The sequence below is a fragment of the Nerophis ophidion genome, linkage group LG04 (genome assembly GCF_033978795.1).
Source record: "Nerophis ophidion isolate RoL-2023_Sa linkage group LG04, RoL_Noph_v1.0, whole genome shotgun sequence".
Lineage (NCBI taxonomy): Eukaryota > Metazoa > Chordata > Actinopteri > Syngnathiformes > Syngnathidae > Nerophis > Nerophis ophidion.
Genome location: NC_084614.1, coordinates 67,526,475 through 67,546,835, shown reverse-complemented (window position 1 = coordinate 67,546,835; position 20,361 = coordinate 67,526,475). Strand labels below are relative to the sequence as shown.

The following is a 20,361-nucleotide window of genomic DNA, read 5'->3' as shown; positions in this document are numbered from 1 at the left end:
TTGAAGCCCACAGAGTCTCCAGAAATACTTCTATCATCCTAAAATGATTTTAGTCGTGTAACTAAGAATGTGATGTAGTTTTCTGTACTTTCCATCAACCATATTAAAGTTAGAGGCATACTAAAATGAAATTTTCTTATTTAAACGGGGATAGCAGGTCCATTCTATGTGTCATACTTGATCATTTTGAGATATTGCCATATTTTTGCTGAAAGGATTTAGTAGAGAACATCGACGATAAAGTTTGCAACTTTTGGTGCTGATAAAAAAGCCTTGTCTTTACCAGAAGTCGCAGACGATGACGTCACAAGAGTGAGGGCTCCTCACGTCCTCACATTGTTTATAATGGGACCCACCAGCAGCAAGAGCTATTCAGACCGAGAAAACAACAATTTCCCCATTAATTTGAGCGAGGATGAAAGATTCGTGGATGATGATATTGATAGCGAAGGACTAGAAAAAAATAAAATAATAATGAAATAAAATAAAAAGCGACGGCTCCGGGCGGCGGCAGAGTGAGCGTTTCAGATGTAATTAGACACATTTACTAGGATAATTCTGGAAGATCCCTTATCTGTTTATTGTTTTAATAGTGTTTTAGTGAGATTGTAAAGACATACCTCGAGGTCGGATGGCTGCGGTGAACACGCAGTGTCTCAGAGAGAAGCCGAGGAGCCAAGCTCACAGCTGCCTTTCAAACAGCTGCTGCAGGAGGACGAATAATCCAATGATGTCTCCGGTAAGATATATATCACAATTTTCCCATCCAAAAACATGCTGGTTGACGTAGAGAAACATGTTCGCTTGACCACTCTGTATTAAAAACAAAGAAACACCAGCTGTGTCTCGGTGCTAAAGACAGCTGCAATACACCGCTTTCCACCAACAGCATTGTTCTTTATAGTCTCCATTATTAATTGAACAAATTGCAAAAGATTCAGCAACACAGATGTCCAAATTACTGTGTAATTATGCGATGAAAAGAGACGAATTTTAGCCGTAACTGGTGCAAGCGTCATCATCCCGCGACATTTTCAACAAGAAACTCGCGGGAAATTTAAAATTGCAATTTAGTAAACTAAAAAGGCCGTATTGACATGTGTTGCAATGTTAATATTTCATCATTGATATATAAACTATCAGACTGCGTGGTTGGTAGTAGTGGGTTTCAGTAGGCCTTTAAAGTACCAATGATTGTCACACACACACTAGGTGTGGTGAAATGTGTCCTCTGCATTTGACCCATCCCCTTGATCACCCCCTGGGAGGTGAGGGGAGCAGTGGGCACTTATGGTGATTTAACCCCCAATTCCAACCCTTGATGCTGAGTGCCAAGCAGGGAGGCAATGGGTCCCATTTTTTTATAGTCTTTGGTATGACTCGGCCAGGGTTTGAACTCACAACCTACCGATCTCAGGACGGACACTCCAACCACTAGGCCACTGATACTCTATTAAGTATCAGTAAACATCATTAACCTGCTTTGGTTTCAGCTATAAATGAAATTAGCGACTTTATTTTTACGGGAAGACAAAACAAGTCATAAATGCGGGTCTATTTATGCACGAGTACAACCAAAACAAAGATGGCTGAGTACAGAACAAATGTTTGTGTTGCTTAAGATGTCGTCTCTGAGTTCCATAACGCTCATTCAGCAGCACCTTGATATCCGACTACTTTTTCAAAAGTTTTGCGTGGTGTACAGAACTTAACGTGAGGTGACGTTACTTACATTGAGTGAAGGTGTGCGTACGCCAGGTTTTATATGTACAAAACACCACCAGTGAAGTTGGCACGTTGTGCAAATCATAACTAAAACCAGAATACAATGATTTGCAAATCATTTTCAACTTATATTCAATTGCAAAACCTGCAAAGACAAGATACTTAACGCTCCAACTGGAAAACTTTAGTTATTTTTTGCAAATATTAGCTCATTTGGGATTTTTTTGTCAGCAAAATGTTTTAAAAAAGCTGGCAAAAGTGGCAAAAAAGACTGAGAAACTTGAGGAATGCTCATCAAACACCTATTTGGAACATCCCACAGGTGAACAGGCTAATTGGGAACAAGTGGGTGCCATGATTGGGTATAAAAGCAGCTTCCATGAAATGCTCAGTCATTCACAAACAAGGACGGGGCGAGTGTCACCACTTTGTGAAAACATGCAAATTGTTTAAGAACAACATTTCTCAACCAGTTATTGCAAGGAATTTAGGGATTTCACCATCTACGGTCCGTAATATCATCAAAAGATTCAGAGAATCTGGAGAAGTCACTGCACGTAAGCCATGAAATGATGGACATTTGATCCCTCAGCCGGTACTGCATCAAAAAGCAAAATATATGTGTAAAGGATATCACCACATGGGCTCAGGAACACTTCCAAAAACAACTGTCAGTAACTACAGTTTGTCGCTACATGGTAAATGGTAAATGGGTTGTACTTGTATAGCGCTTTTCTACCCCTTTTTAAGGAGCCCAAAGCGCTTTGACAGTATTTCCACATTCGCCCATTCACACACACATTCACACACTGACGGCGGGAGCTGCCATGCAAGGCACTCACCAGGACTCACCAGGAGCAAGGGTGAAGTGTCTTGCCCAAGGACACAACGGACGTGACTAGGATGGTAGAAGGTGGAGATTGAACCAGTAACCCTCAGATTACTGGCACAGCCACTCAACCAACTTTGCTACGCCGTCTCCTGGAAGTGGAAGTTAAAACTCTACTATGCAAAGCCAAAGCCATTAATCAACAACACCCAGAAATGCCGCCGGCTTGGCTGAGCCCGAGCTCATCTAAGATGGACTGATGCAAAGTGGAGAAGTGTTCTGTGGTCTGACGAGTCCACATTTCAAATTGTTTTTGGAAACTGTGGATGTTGTGTCCTCCGGAACAAAGAGGAAAAGAACCATCCGTATTGTTATAAGCGCAAAGTTCAAAAGCCAGCATCTGTGATGGTATGGGGGTGTATTAGTGCCCAAGGAATGGGTAACTTACACATCTATGAAGGCACCATTAATTCTGAAAGGTACACAAAGGTTTTGGAGCAACATATGTTGTCATCCAAGCAAAGTTATCATGGACGCCCCTGCTTATTTAAGCAAGACAATAACAAGACAGGTGTTACAAAAGCGTGGCTTCGTAGTAAAACAGGCCTGCCTGTAGGCCAGACCTGTCTCCCAGTGAAAATGTGTGGCGCAATATGAAGCCTAAAATACCACAACGGAGAACCCGGACTGTTGAATAACTTGAGCTGTACATTAAGCAAGAATGGGAAAGAATTCCACCTGAAAAGCTTCAAAAATTGGTCTCTTCAGTTCCAAAACGTTTACCCAGTGTTGTTAAAAGGAAAGGCCATGTAACACACTGGTAAAAATGCCCCTGTGCCAACTTTTTTGCAATGTGTTGCTGCCATTAAATTCTCAGTTAAAGATTATTTGCAAAAAAAAATTACGTTCCTCGGTTCGAACTTTAAATATCTTGTCTTTGCAGTCCATTCATTTGAATATAAGTTGTTTTTTGGTTTTGTACAAGACAACAGCGGGACGTACAGGACTCAATGTGACTGGGCGTGCCACCTTAAACTAACAAGACCGTTATCTGCAAAGGTTCGGTCATTGCTAACAATGTTGATTCAAGGATGCGCTTCATCTTCGACATCAATAACACAGTGAGCAATGTGGAATGACATCACAAAGCTAACAACACTGAATGCTAGAAACACGGCTAATAATAGTAGCTGCGACTGTCAAGTTGACCAACATTTGACAGAACAACTTTGCGCCTGGGGTATGAGCACATCGAAGCCCGGTTGTAACTTACAGTGCATTTTATTTGTACAGGGAAGTCAGTATTTCAACTTTTCCACAACAGAGGGGCCCGGGGCCCACTGAAATACCAACACTGAAATAGTAACCTTACTCTTGATTTTAATCATGTTCAATAAATATATTTAGTCTACTTACAGTTTAACAGAATAAACATTGTAAAATGATATGAAAGCATGTGTTAAACACAAAGATTATTATAAGGGTTTAGGTCAGGCTGATTAGAAAATGAATACTAATCAAAAATACCGCAAAAGAAGGAACTCATATGACTGGTGAAAAAAGTAGTTAAAATTAGAGATGTTCGATAATGGCTTTTTTACCGATATCCGCTTTTCCGATATTGTCCAACCCTTAATTACCGATACCGATATATACAGTCGTGGAATTAACACAATATTACGCCTAATTTTGTTGTGATGCCCCGCTGGATGCATTGAACAAAGTAACAAGGTTTTCCAAAATAAATCAACTCAAGTTATGGAAAAAAAAAATGCTAACATGGCACTGCCATAGTTATTATTGAAGTTACAAAGTGCGTTATTCTTGTGAACCCACCTCAAAACAGCAGATTGGAATTTGGGCCATGCGGGGGCTTGTATATATTGTAGCGTCCCGGAAGAGTTAGTGCCGCAAGGGGGTTTGGGTATTTGTTCTGTTGTGTTTGTTACGGTGTGAATGTTCTCCCGAAATGTGTTTGTCATTCTTGTTTGGTGTGGGTTCACAGTGTGGCGCGTATTTGTAGCAGTGTCCTCAGTGTGAACTGTATGGATGTTCACCAAGTATGCATTGCATTTACTTGTGTGTGTGAAAAGCCGTAGTAATAATGTGACTGGGCTGGCACGCAAAGGCAGTGCCTTTAAGGTTTATTGGCGCTTTGGACTTCCTCCTACGTCCGCGCACACAGCGACATTTTGAACAGTCATACATTTTACTTTTTGTAACAGATACCGATAATACATTTTAATGTAACATCGAATGTAATTTAAATTTTTTGTTAAAATTACGGTGCAAAATTATAAAATTGTAACTAAATTAATAATAAAGAATATGTGTGGGCCCTGCGATGAGGTGGCGACATGTCCAGGGTGTAGCCCGCCTTCCGCTCGAATGCAGCTGAGATAGGCTCCAGCATCCCCCCGCGACACCGAAAAGGACAAGTGGTAAAAAATGGATGGATGGATATTCCTTTAATAAACTATCAATAAAATTAAAGTGCAAATGAAAATACAGATTCTTCACTTCAGTCATAATTTTGCGCTTAAGAAACTTCTCTTTGACTTTAGCTCCAGGCGTCCTCTGTTTGTTTGATATTGTCATTACTGCCACAAGTGGTGGAAAAGTGTATTACAACAAAGTACACCCCAGCTACAAAACTGATACTTTTTGCCAGCCCTCTTGGGGGCGCTCACGGCCCAACAATGAGCCCTACGGTTAAGAAACACTGGTCTATAGTACTGTTTTTCATGTGGTATACACATTCTGCATTGCAAGCAATAGCGTCCGTGTTTCCTCTCCATCCACCGTGTTTAAAGGTTGCAGAACGCGTGCATATTTTTCCCATAAGCTGCTTGTATTCAGACAAGGCAATCGCAAGAATAGCTTTCGTAGATGTGGCCGTCTTGATTTCTGACCTCGTAACTGGAACGCTCACAACTCGGCGGTGACCTCATTCCCAGCCCCGACTTCCATCTTCCGAGGTAAATGGAAAGCAGCATTAGATGAAACGTCCAGGTTGGAACAACGTATTTACATATAGATAAATAAATAAATGGTTTGTACTTGTATAGCGCTTTTCTACCTTCAAGGTACTCAAAGCGCTTTGACACTACTTCCACATTTACCCATTCACACACACATTCACACACTGATGGAGGGAGCTGCCATGCAAGGCGCCAACCAGCACCCATCAGGAGCAAGGGTGAAGTGTCTTGCTCAGGACACAACGGACGTGACGAGGTTGGTTCTAGGTGGGATTTGAACCAGTGACCCTCGGGTTGCGCACGGCCACTCTCCCACTGCGCCACTCCGTCCCTATATAGCAATGAAAAATGACGCTTGGAGGATCCTCCAGGCCAGTGTTTTTCAACCACTGTGCCGCGGCACACTAGTGTGCCATGACATACAGTCCGGTGTGCCGTGGGAGATTATCCAATTTCACATATGTGTGATAAAAAACATTATTTGCAAACCAGTAATAATAGTCTCCAAATTTTGTGTTGTTGTTTTTGAGTGTCGGTGCTGTCTAGAGCCCTGTAATACTCTTCCATATCAGTAAGTGGCAGGCGGCAGCTAATTGCTTTGTAAATGAAGGTAAAAAGGTGTCTTATGCTTAAACCAAAAATGAACAAAAGGCGAGTACCCCTAAGAAAAGGCTTTGCAGCTAAGGGAAGGCTATGCAGAACGAAACTAAAACTGGACTGGCTGCAAAGTAAACAAAAGCAGAATGCTGGACGACAGCAAAAACTTACTGTGGAGCAAAGACGGCGTCCACAATGTCCCCACAAAGACAGATATAAACAACTGAAATATTCTTGATTGCTAAAACAAAGTTGATGAGGGAAATATCGCTCAAAGGAAGACATGAAGCTGCTACAGGAAAATACCCCCAAAAATTAAAAAAGCCACCAAAATAGGAGCGCTGAAACACTGCGCACAGGAAAACAGCAAAAAACTCCAAAAGAGGCATGGCATGATGTGACAGTACACCTATTTTGAGACAAAAGCTATAATTGACGCATGCTTGGTTATGCTTTAAAGTCCATCCATCCATCCATTTTCTACCGCTTATTCCCTTTGGGGTCGCTGGTGCCTATCTCAGCTACAATCATATCAAACAATTGCGACAATGACTTTTAACCGTCAACTGAGTTGATGATTTCTGCTGGTGGTGTGCCTCCGGATTTTTTCAACGCCAAAAATCTGCTTTGGCTCAAAAAAGGTTGAAAATCCCTGCTCTGGGCTACAGCTGAGTACTGTAATCTACAGTAGAACAGACATCAGGCTACTACGGCATGGCGCAGTGGGAGAGTGGCCGTGCACAACCCGAGCGTCCCTGGTTCAAATCCCACCTAGTACCAACCTCGTCACGTCCGTTGTGTCCTGAGCAAGACACTTCATCCTTGCTCCTGGTGAGTCCTGGTGAGCGCCTTGCATGGCAGCTCCCGCCGTCAGAGTGTGAATGTGTGTGTGAATGGGTAAATGTGGAAGTGGTGTCAAAGCGCTTTGAGTACCTTGAAGGTAGAAAAGCGCTATACAAGTACAACCCATTTATCATTTATTTATTTTGGGTGAAATGTGTGAAAAAAGTGTATTATGGGTGTTATTTCATGTTTAGAGAGCTCTACTATGTATTTTTTAAACTTATTTTAGAGGTCGTAAACCTATTTTATGCTCTGACAATGAAAATATTTGATATATTAAGAAAAATCCTGCATTCTCGAAAATATATTTATCACCACCAATTGGCCGCGATAAATGAGGGACGACTCAGAATCCCACACAGTTTTGTAGATGAAGTCTGAAGCCTTTTTTTTTTGGCATCAAACCAAACTCTAAGTGAATAAAAAGGCCTGTTCAAATATATGATCTTTGCATTTGCACCAGAAAAACCTCTCCGGGACGGTCAGAAAGATCTTCACTATCTGTCCTTTTTTTTCTTTTCTGTCTTTTCCTCCTTACTCGTCTCTCCTTCATCTCTCCCCCACCCTCCTGACTTCCTGTGTGGAGATCAGAGGCTGACAGGGTCGCACCCACCCCGCCCTTTTTTTTTTTTTTTTTTAAGTTCCTGGAACTCTGCAGAGAGAGGGAAGCGGAGGCTGGGACCCACCCCTTAGGAGAGGCTAGAATACATGTTCAGTCCCAGGGTCTTTCACCACTGCACACATCCCCTCGACCCCGCCCTAACTGCCTCGTTCGCCCTGCAGAAGTGGATCAATTTTGGATTTGCAGAATATTCCCCCGACTTTATGTTTCTTCTGAAAGGGTGTGGTTCTGTACAACCCCAGAGATGACTTTTCAAAACCAGCAGAATCTGCATATTTCGCTTTATTTATCCACTTTCCTTCCCTCTGATTTTCACCGCTTTCCCCGGCTGCGCTCGGAATGATCCCCGAGCGCTGAACTCCACCCAGCAGGGCGCTCCAGATTAGGTCAAAACAAACGTTGAGGAATTATTCGCTAATCCTTCTTTCAGCGTTCCAGGTCTGGCTGTAACTCCTGACAAGGCCAAAAACTCTTTTGAGCAACGTATTCCTCATCTTTGTAGGCATTTTTGGGACATTTTTCCAGTATGATGGTTAAATCACTTTAAATGTCTCTTGTTATGCAAATGTGCATTTTTTTTAGTAACATTTCAACATAAATGTGTCATTAAAGCCTGTTTATTTACACCAGGGGTCACCAACCTTTTTGAAACCAAGAGCTACTTCTTGGGTACTGATTAATGCGAAGGGCTACCAGTTTGATACAAACTTAAATAAATTGCCAAAAATAGCCAATTTGCTCAATTTACCTTTAATAAATAAATCTATATATATATGTAAAAAAAATGGGTATTTATGTCTGTCATTCCATCCTACATTTTTTTTCCTTTTATGGAAGGTTTTTTGTAGAGAATAAATGATGAAAAAAAACACTTAATTGAACAATTTAAAAGAGGAGAAAACATGAAAAAAATGGAAATTACATTTTGAAACATGGTTTATCTTCAATTCTCTTTAAAGTTCAAAATTCAACCGAAAAAAATAAAGAGAAAAACTAGCTCATTCGAATCTTTTTGAAAAAAAAAAAAAAAAAAAAAAAAAAAATTTATGGAACATCATTAGTAATTTTTCCTGATTAAGATTTGTTTGAGAATTTTGATTACATGTTTTAAATAGGTTAAAATCCAATCTGCACTTTGTTATAATATATAACAAATTGGTTCAAGCTAGATTTCTAACAAAGACAAATCATTATTTCATCTAGATTTTCCAGAATTTTTTTTTTAAAAGAAATTCAAAAAACTTTGAAATAAGATTTAAATCTGAATCTACAGATTTTCTAGATTTGCAAGAATAATATTTTTGAATTTTAATCATAATAAGTTTAAAGAAGCTAAAATGAAGAATTAAATTAAAATGTACTTATTATTGTTTACAATAAAAAAATAAAATACTTGAACATTGATTTAAATTGTCAGGAAAGAAGAGGAAGGAATTCAAAAGATAAAAAGGTATATGTGTTTAAAAATCCTAAAATCATTTTTAAGGTTGTATTTTTTCTCTCTAATTGTCTTTCTGAAAGCTATAAGAAGCAAAGTAAAAAAATAAATGAATTTATTTAAACAAGTGAAGACCAAGTCTTTAAAATATTTTCTTGGATTTTCAAATTCTATTTGAGTTTTGTCTCTTTTAGAATTAAAAATGTCGAGCAAAGCGAGACCAGCTTGCTATTAAATTTAAAAAAAAAAAAAAAATAGAAGCAGCTCACTGGTAAGTGCTGCTATTTGAGCTATTTTTAGAACAGGCCAGCGGGCGACTCATCTGGTCCTTACGGGCGACCTGGCGCCCGCGGTCACCGCATTGGTGACCCCAGATTTACACCAAATGTGATAAAACATATCATCACCCTTAGTTGTGTGCGCCACTTTTGAGAGAAGCTCAAGTGATTGTTCGACCCAAACGAACCCATCCTGTTTATATGCCCAACACTTGACAGCTTTGTAAAAAAAATGCTTCGCTACACATTTTAAAGTAAGGCTTCATCATTTCTTAAATGTGATCGTTTGTTTTTTTCTTTAGCCAATTGCTTTGATTTTTTAATTTTTTGTCCTATGCAGCTTCTCAGGCAAATCAGATAGTTGATGTAGATGCCCATATCGGCTGTTCAGATTTACTTTACAAAAGAGATGTGTAGGATACTTCTCTTGTTGCCTTACTTGTATTTGACTTTTTAACATATTTGGTGCAGCCGGAAGGGACAAAAAGAGAAAAAAAGGAAGACATAGTGGGAAATTGTGGGGACAAGAGGGGGATTATTAGACAGAGAGACAAAAACAACAACAGCAAACACAATAACAACAACAATAGAGCAACATCAGCAAATACGATATGTACAAATATGATGGTAAAAGTGATAGCAAAGAAGCAGTAAGCGAATTAAATAATAATACAGAAATGAAAATGAGCATTATTACACTACAAATGGAGCAATACAAATACCAATAGAAAAAGCGCTATTAAAAAGGAGCAATACCAATAATTGACCTCTATTTTCAACAATAAAGCTATTTGCTTGGATTTTACCGATGTCACGCCCCGACCATTAAAGATGCGTGGTGGTCAAGCTAGCTCCGTTTTCAAAGGTTATTAGACGCCAATTAGCTTGTTTTCGGCTGTACGAATCGTTCAAATTGCGAAAAGGATAAACATTTCTTCAGAGTTCCTCGAGAGTAGGGCTGTCTGATATACTGGTATTGTACTTAATACTGGTATATTTTAGAAAGCGGTATATATTTGAGACCATACCGCCATACCGGTATCTTTACATGTGCCTTTGTTTATGGAGGCTCCTCTCTGACGTACATTGACGCACAATGACTCGATATGCATCAACATTAGTACCGACTTCTCAACTCCTAAGTGTGATAAAATGCTTTGGCGAGCATTTATTTTCTGGTGAGTGACTACAGCTTTATTTACACATGCATTCATTTCCTAAACAATTCATGGAGTTATGTTACCCTTAATTGATTAACATGGACCCTGACTTAAACAAGTTGAGAAACTTATTTGGTTGTTACCATTTAGTGGTCAATTGTACAGAATATGTACTGTCCTGGGCTTCACAATACGAGTGTCCTGAGTAGTCAGGGTTCAATCCCGGGCTCGGGATCTGTCTGGAGTTTGCATGTCCTCCCCGTGACTGCGTGGGCTTCCTCCCACTTCCAAAGACATGCATCTAGGGATAGGTTGATTGGCAACACTAAATTGGCTCTAGTGTGTGAATGTGAGTGTGAATGTTGTCTGTCTATCTGTGTTGGCCCTGTGATGAGGGGTGGCGACTTGTCCAGGGTGTACCCCGCCTTCCGCCCGATTGTAGCTGAGATAGGCGCCAGCGACCCAAAAGGGAATAAGCGCTAGAAAATGAATGGATGGATGTACTGCACTGTGCAATCTACTAATAAAAGTTTCAATCAATCAATCAATGCTAACAAATAACCAACCAAACAAGGTAACTAACTATAATGTTGATGCCATGCCAGGAGATCGCAATGTCACACCAAGTACTTATTGGACTGCAAATTTTATCGTGTACATTTAAGAGAATAATCCATGAATATTTTTGGTAACACATCCGTGGAACCTTGATGTGTTAACGCCACTATTTGGGACCTTTTTGGTTTACAAACCTTTTACAGTGCACCATAGTGTGTGAACCATGTCTTGGCGTACACAACCCTTCATTCATTCATTTTGAATGCCGCTTTCAGCCATCAGGGGGCTGCCTTTTTGATGACACCGCATCTTGTTTGGATAGATAGCTAGGTATTTATTGTCATTGCAACATGTGACATGTAAAAGGAGATTATAAAGGTGTCAAAGTGCAGTGCAGTGAAAACATAAAGTCAACAAAATATTTAAAAATAGCTAAAATCCAGAATTAAAAATAGCTAAAATAATTTAAAAACAGACTTAAAACTCCAATGAAGTGTTATTTATTTCAAATTTGTTAGTGAGAGTATTTCTAAATTATTGAGTACAGTTACAGGTGTTGAATAAATGGGTTGTACTTGTATAGCGCTTTTCTCTACCTTCAAGGTACTCAAAGTGCTTTGACACTACTTCCACATTCACCCATTCACACACACATTCACACACTGATGGAGGGAAGGCGCTAACCAGCACCCATCAGGAGTAAGGGTGAAGTGTCTTGCCCAAAGACACACGGGACGTGAAGAGGTTGGTACTAGGTGGGAATTGAACCAGGGACCCTCGGGTTGCGCAAAGCCACTCTACCACTGCACCACGCCGTCCCGTGAATACAGTTTTTTAATCCGTTTCCTGTACACACGGGCGAAGCCATTTCGGAGAGCTTCGACGGCAAAGGCACTTCTGACGTGTTTATTCCCACAATTGTTGTACCTTGCGTCGGTCAGAGCTGTGTCAGCCTGTCTTAGAGATCACTTTATGTGACCAGAAACGCTTTAAATGTGTCCAAACCATAGCATCGGGTTGCTAGACAACCACTTTGAACTAGCGTTTTTGCCAATTAACCTCAGGCTTGCTGCACCTTCAGTTAGAGGATTTTATCAGCGAAGGGGGCTTTGTTCCACAGCAAGTCTTTAATTGTGATGAGACCGAAAAAGATGCCATAACTGACCTTTATCAAAGTGAAGGAGGAGACACTACCGGGACACAGGCCGATGAAGGATCACCTCACTCTGCTAATTGGAGCTAACGCTAGTGGGGACTACATGAATATATCCATCCATCCGTTTTCTACCGCTTATTCACTTTGGGGTCAAGGGGAGCGCTGGTGCCTATCTCAGCTACAATCGGGCAGAAGGCGGCGTACACCCTGGACAAGTCGCCGCCTCATCGCAGGGCCAACACAGATAGACAGACGACATTCACACTCACATTCACACACTAGGGCCAATTTTTTTAGTGTTGCCAATCAACCTATCCCCAGGTGCATGTCTTTGGAAGTGGGAGGAAGCCGGAGTAGCTGGAGGGAACCCACGCATTCATGGGGAGGACATGCAATCTCCACACAGAAAGATCCCGAGCCCAGGATTGAACCCCAGACTACTCAGGACCTTCGTATTGTGAGGCAGACGCACTAACCCCTCTCCCACCGTGAATCCCTACATGAATACTGTATTTCCTTGAATTGCCGCCGGGGCGCTAATTAATTTAAAACCTCTTCTCACTCCTGCGCTTACCAAAGGCATGCGGTAAAAGTAAGCACGCGCCAATTATTTTAAAACCTCTTCTCACTCCGGCACTTACCAAAGGTAGGCAGTAAAAAATGGAGTGTGATGTAAGCTTGGACCTTAAATCCTACTCAATAGCCAAAAAATCTTCTTCCCTTTATGCGATTTCAAATTACCGGTATTGAAATCAGCCTCCTCCACTTTGAAAATGATGACAGGGGAAGTGTCACTCGTGACGTCACGAGTTTGACCAGGCGGTAATACTAAGCATGCGCTAATTATTTGACCCGGCAGTAATTAAAGGCAGGCGCATACTATATGCCATGCGGCAATTCAAGGAAATACGGTATATATATATATATATATATATATACATATATGTATATGTATATATATATATATATATATATATTTTTTTTTTTTTTTTTTTTTTTACTAGAATAGGGACTTTTGTGGAGGCTCAAACCAACTATTCATGTTTACATTGATTCGTATAGGGGACTGCTTCACTATTCTATTCTATTCTATTCTATTCTATTCTATACAAACTTTTCGGTTGGTGAACCATGTCCAAGTCCCAATTAAGATCATAAATGATGAATGGTAAATTGGTTATACTTGTATAGTGCATTTATACCTTTTTTTTTAAGGAACTCAAAGCCCTTGGACACTATTTCCACATTCACCCATTCACACACACATTCACACACTGATGGCGGGAGATTCCATGCAAGGCGCTAACCAGGAGCAAGGGTGAAGTGTCTTGCTCAAGGACACAACGGACATGACTAGGATGGTAGAAGATGGGGATTGAACCAGGAACCCTCAGGTTGCTGGCACAGCCACTCTCACAACTCCGCCACGCCGTCCCCCCCATAAATTGAGGTTCCACTGTATTTTTTGATTGTGAATAACAGTCTCAGCCTTTGATATCACAGGACTATTTGCTCACACAGTTGTGGACAAAGGGGTGTACCTCGCCCCATCCTTTCTTGTGAATGACTGAGAATTTTTGGGGAAGCTGTTTTTATACCCAATCATGGCACCCACCTGTTCCCAATTAGCCTGCACACCTGTGGGATGTTACCAATAAGTGTTTGATGAGCATTCCTCAACTTTATCAGTGTTTATTGCCACCTTTCCCAACTTCTTTGTCACATGTTGCTGGCTTCAAATTCTAAAGTTAATGATTATTTGCAAAAAAAAAATACTTTTTTTATCAGTTTGAACATCAAATAGGTTGTTTTTGTAGAATATTCAACTGAATATGGGTTAAAAATGATTTACAAATCATTGTATTCCGTTTATATTTACATCTGACACAATTTCCCAACTCATATGGAAACAGAGTTTGTAAATAGCATTTCTATGCAGATGTCAAAGCTATCGTTCTGAATCCCTTCCACTTTGAGATCTCTAGAACAAACAGGCAATTTGTCCTTAAGTTGTTTTATCTGGATTATTTTCTGCTACATTTGGACGAACAAATGGAAATAGGTGCCTATTTATTTAATCTTTTGTTCATTTCCGATCGCAGCGGCTCAACAACATTGCTAGGCTTCCTGTTCACTGGGTGTGGTTTGTCACCGTAAGGACACTCCAACACCTTCACCACCACCCTGTTGTGTTTTCTTACCTTTTTCATTACTGGGCCTATGACTTCCAGCTGGTTTCAGGATCTTGCTTCAGGGGAAAGAAGACTTAACTTGCTGGCGAGCTGAGGGAGAGTAAAGTTGACAGTCATATTAAGATTCTAAAACTAAAATATTGCAAACAGAATTGGCTTAGCATGGCTATGAAGGTCTGCATTGCCAAACATCAGGGTGTCCAACTGCTAATGGCCAACAACTGCTTCCATCTTACGCTATCAAACCCTTCAATTGGGGTTTTGATCAAAGCTTCCCGTAAAAATGTACAGAATGAACCGTCCGCAACTGCGGCATACAAAATCCTAATGCTCACCTATCACAGTCAAAACTACGCTTCTGACCCTGCAAAATATAGTTTTAATTCATGCCGCCAATGTCTTACCCAGCATGCAGACCCCACTAATGTATACACACGAATCAGTTGGATGAATACACACCCATTGAACGAAGCGATAAGGGCTTCTGGAGGAGCCATTTTTATTCATGATGTCACTCGCTATAAAGATGGATAGAGATAGAGAAGACACAAGCAGTGACAATTGGCTGATCAGGTTAGTGGTTCTTAACCTTTTTTCAGTGATGTACTCCCTGTGAATTTTTTTTTAATTCAAGTACCCCCTAATCAGAGCAAAGCATTTTTGGTGAAAAAAAGAGATAAAGAAGTAAAATACAGCACTATGTCATCAGTTTCTGATTTTTTTAATTGTAAAACAGAGCAAAATATTGCTCATTTATAGTGGTCTTTCTTGAACTATTTGGAAAAAAAGATATAAAAGTAACTAAAAACTTGTTGAAAAATAAACAAGTGATTCAAATATAAATAAATATTTCTACACATAGAAATTGCCCTCTTTGGGGATTGTAATAGAGATCCATCTGGATTCATCAGCTTTATTCTAAACATTTCTTCACAAAAAAATAAATCTTTAACATCAATATTTATGGAACATGTCCACAAAAAATCCAGCTGTCAACACTGAATATTGCATTGTTGCATTTCTTTTCACAGATTTTGAACTTAAATTCATATTTTGTTGAAGTATTATTCAATAAATATATTTATAAAGGATTTTTGAATTGTTGCTATTTTTCAATAAATATATTTATAAAAGATATTTGAATTGTTGCTATTTTTTCAGAATATTTAAAAAAAATCTCACGTACCCCTTCGCATACCTTCAAGTACCCCCAGGGGTACACGAACCCCCATTTGAGAACCGCTGGGTTAGAGAATAGGCAACAATGAGGTCATCAATTTGAAAACACCTGGACAAAACAACAAACCCAAAAAGAGGCTTTTTTTTTTTTGCCTTTTGACACAGTTGATCACATGCTTTATTGTTTTAAACATATTTTTTTTTATAACTAAAATACTTCGATCGTTTATACAAATATTTAAGTAAAATTCCAATTACAAACCCCGTTTCCATATAAGTTGGGAAATTGTGTTAGATGTAAATATAAACAGAATACAATTAATTGCAAATCCTTTTCAACCCGTATTCAGTTGAATGCACTACAAAGACAAAATATTTTATGTTTAAACTCATAAACTTTATATTTTTTTGCAAATAATAATTAACTATAATTTCATGGCTGCAACACTTGCCAAAGTAGTTGGGAAAGGGCATGTTCACCACTGTGTTACATCACCTTTTCTTTTAACAACACTCAATAAACGTTTGGGAACTGAGGAAACTAATTGTTGAAGCTCTGAAAGTGGAATTATTTCCCATTCTTGTTTTATGTAGAGCTTCAGTCGTTCAACAGTCCGGAGTCTCCGCTGTCGTATTTTACGCTTCACAGTGCGCCACACATTTTCGATGGGAGACAGGTCTGGACTGCAGGCGGGCCAGGAAAGTACCCGCAGTTGTAACACGTGCTGAATGTGGCTTGGCATTGTCTTGCTGAAATAAGCAGGGGCGTCCATGAAAAAGACGGCACTTAGATGGCAGCATATGTTGTTCCAAAACCTGTATGTACCTTTCAGCATTAATGGTGCCTTCACAGATGTGTAAGTTACCCATGCCTTGGGCACTAATGCACCCCCATACCATCACAGATGCTGGCTTTTGAACTTTGCATCGATAACAGTCTGGATGGTTCGCTTCCCCTTTGGTCCGGATGACACGATGTCGAATATTTCCAAAAACAATTTGAAATGTGGACTCGTTAGACCACAGAACACTTTTCCACTTTGCATCAGTCCATCTCAGATGATCTAAGGCCCAGAGAAGCCGGCGGTGTTTCTGGATGTTGTTAAAAAATGGCTTTCGCTTTGCACAGTAGAGCTTTAACTTGCACTTACATTTAGTGACAGTGATTTTCTGAAGTGTTCCTGAGCCCATGTGGTGATAGCCTTTAGAGATTGATGTCGGTTTTTGATACAGTGCTGTCTAAGGGATCGAAGGTCAGGGTCATTCAATGTTGGTTTCCGGCCATGCCGCGTACGTGGAGTGATTTCTCCAGATTCTCTGAACCTTTTGATGATATTGTGGACCGCAGCTGTTGAAATCCCTTAATTTCTTGCAATTGCACTTTGAGAAACGTTGTTCTTAAACTGTTTGACTATTTGCTCACGCAGTTGTGGACAAAGGGGTGTACCTCGCCCCATCCTTTCTTGTGAAAGACTGAGCATTTTTTGGGAAGCTGTTTTTATACCCAATCATGGCACCCACCTGTTCCCAATTACCCTGCACACCCGTGGGATGTTCCAAATAAGTGTTTGATGAGCATTCCTCAACTTTATCAGTATTTATTGCCACCTTTCCCAACTTCTTTGTTATGTGTTGCAGGCATCAAATTCTAAAGTTAATAATTATTTGCAAAAAAAAAAATGTTATTATTTTGAACATCAAACATGTTGTCTTTGTAGCATATTCAACTGAATATGGGTTGAAAATGATTTGGAAATCATTGTATTCCGTTTATATTTACATCTAACACAATTTCCCAACTCATATGGAAACGTGGTTTGTAGAATCATTAACACAAACACATTTTCACATGTCACTATCCTGTATATATTGCATTACTGTGTGTGTGTCAAAACTATGAATGAACACATGTGGAGTTATATTATGTACCTAACAAAAAAAAGGGGAAATAACTGAAAACACCTTGGCACTCTTGGCATTCTCTTGATGAGCTTCAAGCACACCTGTGAAGTGAAAACCACTTCAGGTGACTACCTCTGAAATGGTTTTCAGAGGTAGAGCCCCCCCTTTGTTTAGAAACACAGAGGGGGCTCTGTCCTTTCACAATGGCCCTAGAGAGACCAGTGTGTGTGCGTGCTTAAATGGAAGAGCGGATGCATCCAGCCACACCCCGAGCTGATTGGCTGAAGCCACACCTCGGGGTGGAATCCACAAGAGCCGAGTCACGAGGCGACACTCTATGGCAAAAACATGTCAGCTAATTTGGTGTAAAAATACTATTGCAATAATGACTTATTTCAAACTGAAACGATAGCAAAAAGTGCATTGGAGGTATATCATGAATAAATCACCCATATTTTCCTATATGCAGTAGCGTGTCGTGAAACCTCTTATAAAATCAGGAAGAAAAATGACTTTAAATCCCAAATCTTTGCAAGAAAGCGCATGTATTGTAATATCTCCGCGATATTTGCCGAGGCACCAGCAGTTAGGCCGAGCCGCGGGTACAGCATTACAATGCCGCTCGCATTTCAGCACGTCAATAATTTAAAAGCCAAGGACTTCTTTCTTACTTTCAGTGCTGTCACTCTACATAGTAGGTAATGTGCGTTTACTTCACAGGACCTCTTTTTACGGATGGATAGAAGTAAAAACCTGCAATTGGTCTTAATGGGGAAAGTAATGTCTGATTCAGCAAAAGTGTTTAGATCATGGGTGTCAAACTCTGGCCCGCGGCCGCCGTGTAATTTCATTTGGCCCTTGAGGCAATAATTAAATAACATTAGAGCTGGCCCGCCAGTGTTATACAGTGGCGGTGCCGCTGTATCACCGCATTCAACGCTAATTCTCATACTTGCCAACCCTCCCGATTTTTCCAGGAGAATTCCAAATTTCAGTGCCTCCCCTGAAAATCTCCTGGGGCAACCATTCTCCCGAATTTCCACCCAGACAACAATATTGCGGGCGTGCCTTAAAGGTACTGCTTTTAGCATCCTCTACAACCTGTCGTCACGTCCGCTTTTCCTCCATACAAACAGGGTGCCGGCCCAGTCACGTAATATATGCGGCTTCTACACACACACAAGTGAATGCAGGGCATACTTGGTCAACATCCATACAGGTCACACTGAGGGTGGCCGTATAAACAACTTTAACACTGTTACACTACACTGTGAACCCACAGCAAACAAGAATGACAAACAGAACAAATACCCAGAACCCTTTGCAGCACTAACTCTACAGTATACACCCCCGCTACCAACAAAACTCGATTTTGCATGTCACTGTAAAGTTATATAAGCCTTGCTTGTTCAATATTCAATGCAAAACTTGTTTGGTTATCTATTAAAAGGTTAAGTTGTTCAACTTTGGCCCACGGCTTTGTTCAGTTTATATGTTTGGCCCACTCTGTATTTGAGTTTGACACCCCTGGTTTAGATGTTTGTTTCATCGAAGTATTTTCCTAAACACTAAACAACTGTGTACAAAAGGTACAGGACATCACTTCAATTATAGTGTTTATTGCCACACAAACCGTTTTTTCCTCTGGAGTGCCGTTCTGTATTTTATACACATTTTTTTTAATAAGATTCAGCACCCATTCATAATTCTGTTTGTTCGGAATTCTGACCCTAAACACTAGACATAAATAATGTAGATTTTGATGCCAATCTGGATTAAAGTAGATTTTTTGCAGCCTTTTTTAACCTATTTTTTGAGCAATTTTATGTCAAAAATCTTCAGGGGGAAAGTGCTTCCATAAAAAGTGCTGTAAATATATTATATTAGGAAAATAACTTGTGGTGCATATCTGGATTTTTTTTTTATTTTTAATTTTTGAACAGTTTTTATGGACATTGTATTTTGTTGATTTAAAGCAAATCTGGCTATCATTCTTGTATAAAACAATAATACTACCATTTTTAAAATATTGCATTCATTTATTTACAAACACTAGTTTAAATAATGTATATTTTGGTGGAAGTCTGGATGGATAATGATTTTTTCCACCAACTTTTTAAACAAATATTAATTTTCTTGCACATTGTATGTCTTTAACTGATGTTAAAATCAAGTTTGTCTGTCGTTCTTGTATGAAATGTACAAATAAAATATACAGTACAGGTCAAAAGTTTGGACACACCTTCTCATTCAATGCGTTTTCTTTAGTTTCATGACTATTTACATTGTAGATTGTCACTGAAGGCATCAAAACTATGAATAAGCATATGTGGAGTTATGTCCTTGACAAAGAAGGTGAAATAACTGAAAACATGTTTTGTATTCTAGTTTCTTCAGAATAGTCACCCTTTGCTCTGATTACTGTTTTGCTCACTCTTGGCATTTTCTCGATGAGCTTCAAGAGGTAGTCGCCTGAAAGGGTTTTCACTTCACAGGTGTCATAGTTTTCATGCCTTGAGTGACAATCTTCAATAGTCATGAAAATAAAGAAAATGCATTGAAATGACAAGGTGTGTCCAAACTGTTGGCCTGTACTGTATAAAAACACATTTTTAAATAAAAAATAAAATAAAAAAATAAAAACATAATAGTCATAAATGTAAATTTTGGCAAATGGGAATAACAGATTTTTTTTTAAACCTTTTAAAAAAATAATATCGATAGCAAATTGTTATGTTATGTACTGATGTGGCTCAATTTTGGTTGTAGTTCTCATATGTTAAAAAACATTGTATTTACTTATTTAAAAAAAACCAACTAATAATAAATAATGTAGATTTTGGTGCAAGTCTAAACCAATATGGTTTTTTTTTTACAAACTTTTTAGACCGATGTTGATCG

General features: G+C 39.5%; 1 protein-coding gene and 1 long non-coding RNA gene across 3 annotated transcripts in view; one reads left to right on the top strand and one right to left on the bottom strand.

The window, feature by feature from the left end:
- LOC133551784 (uncharacterized) overlaps positions 1 to 20,361 on the bottom strand; it is a 95,808-nt gene that overhangs the window by 19,714 nt on the left and 55,733 nt on the right. The window contains exon 4 of the long non-coding RNA XR_009806565.1: positions 14,389 to 14,469. This is a non-coding gene — a long non-coding RNA (uncharacterized LOC133551784). The remainder of the gene's footprint in view (positions 1 to 14,388; positions 14,470 to 20,361) is intronic.
- The window catches only part of klf8 (Kruppel like factor 8), a 117,207-nt gene that overhangs the window by 46,171 nt on the left and 50,675 nt on the right, over positions 1 to 20,361 (top strand). The gene's annotated exons all lie outside the window — the stretch shown is intronic.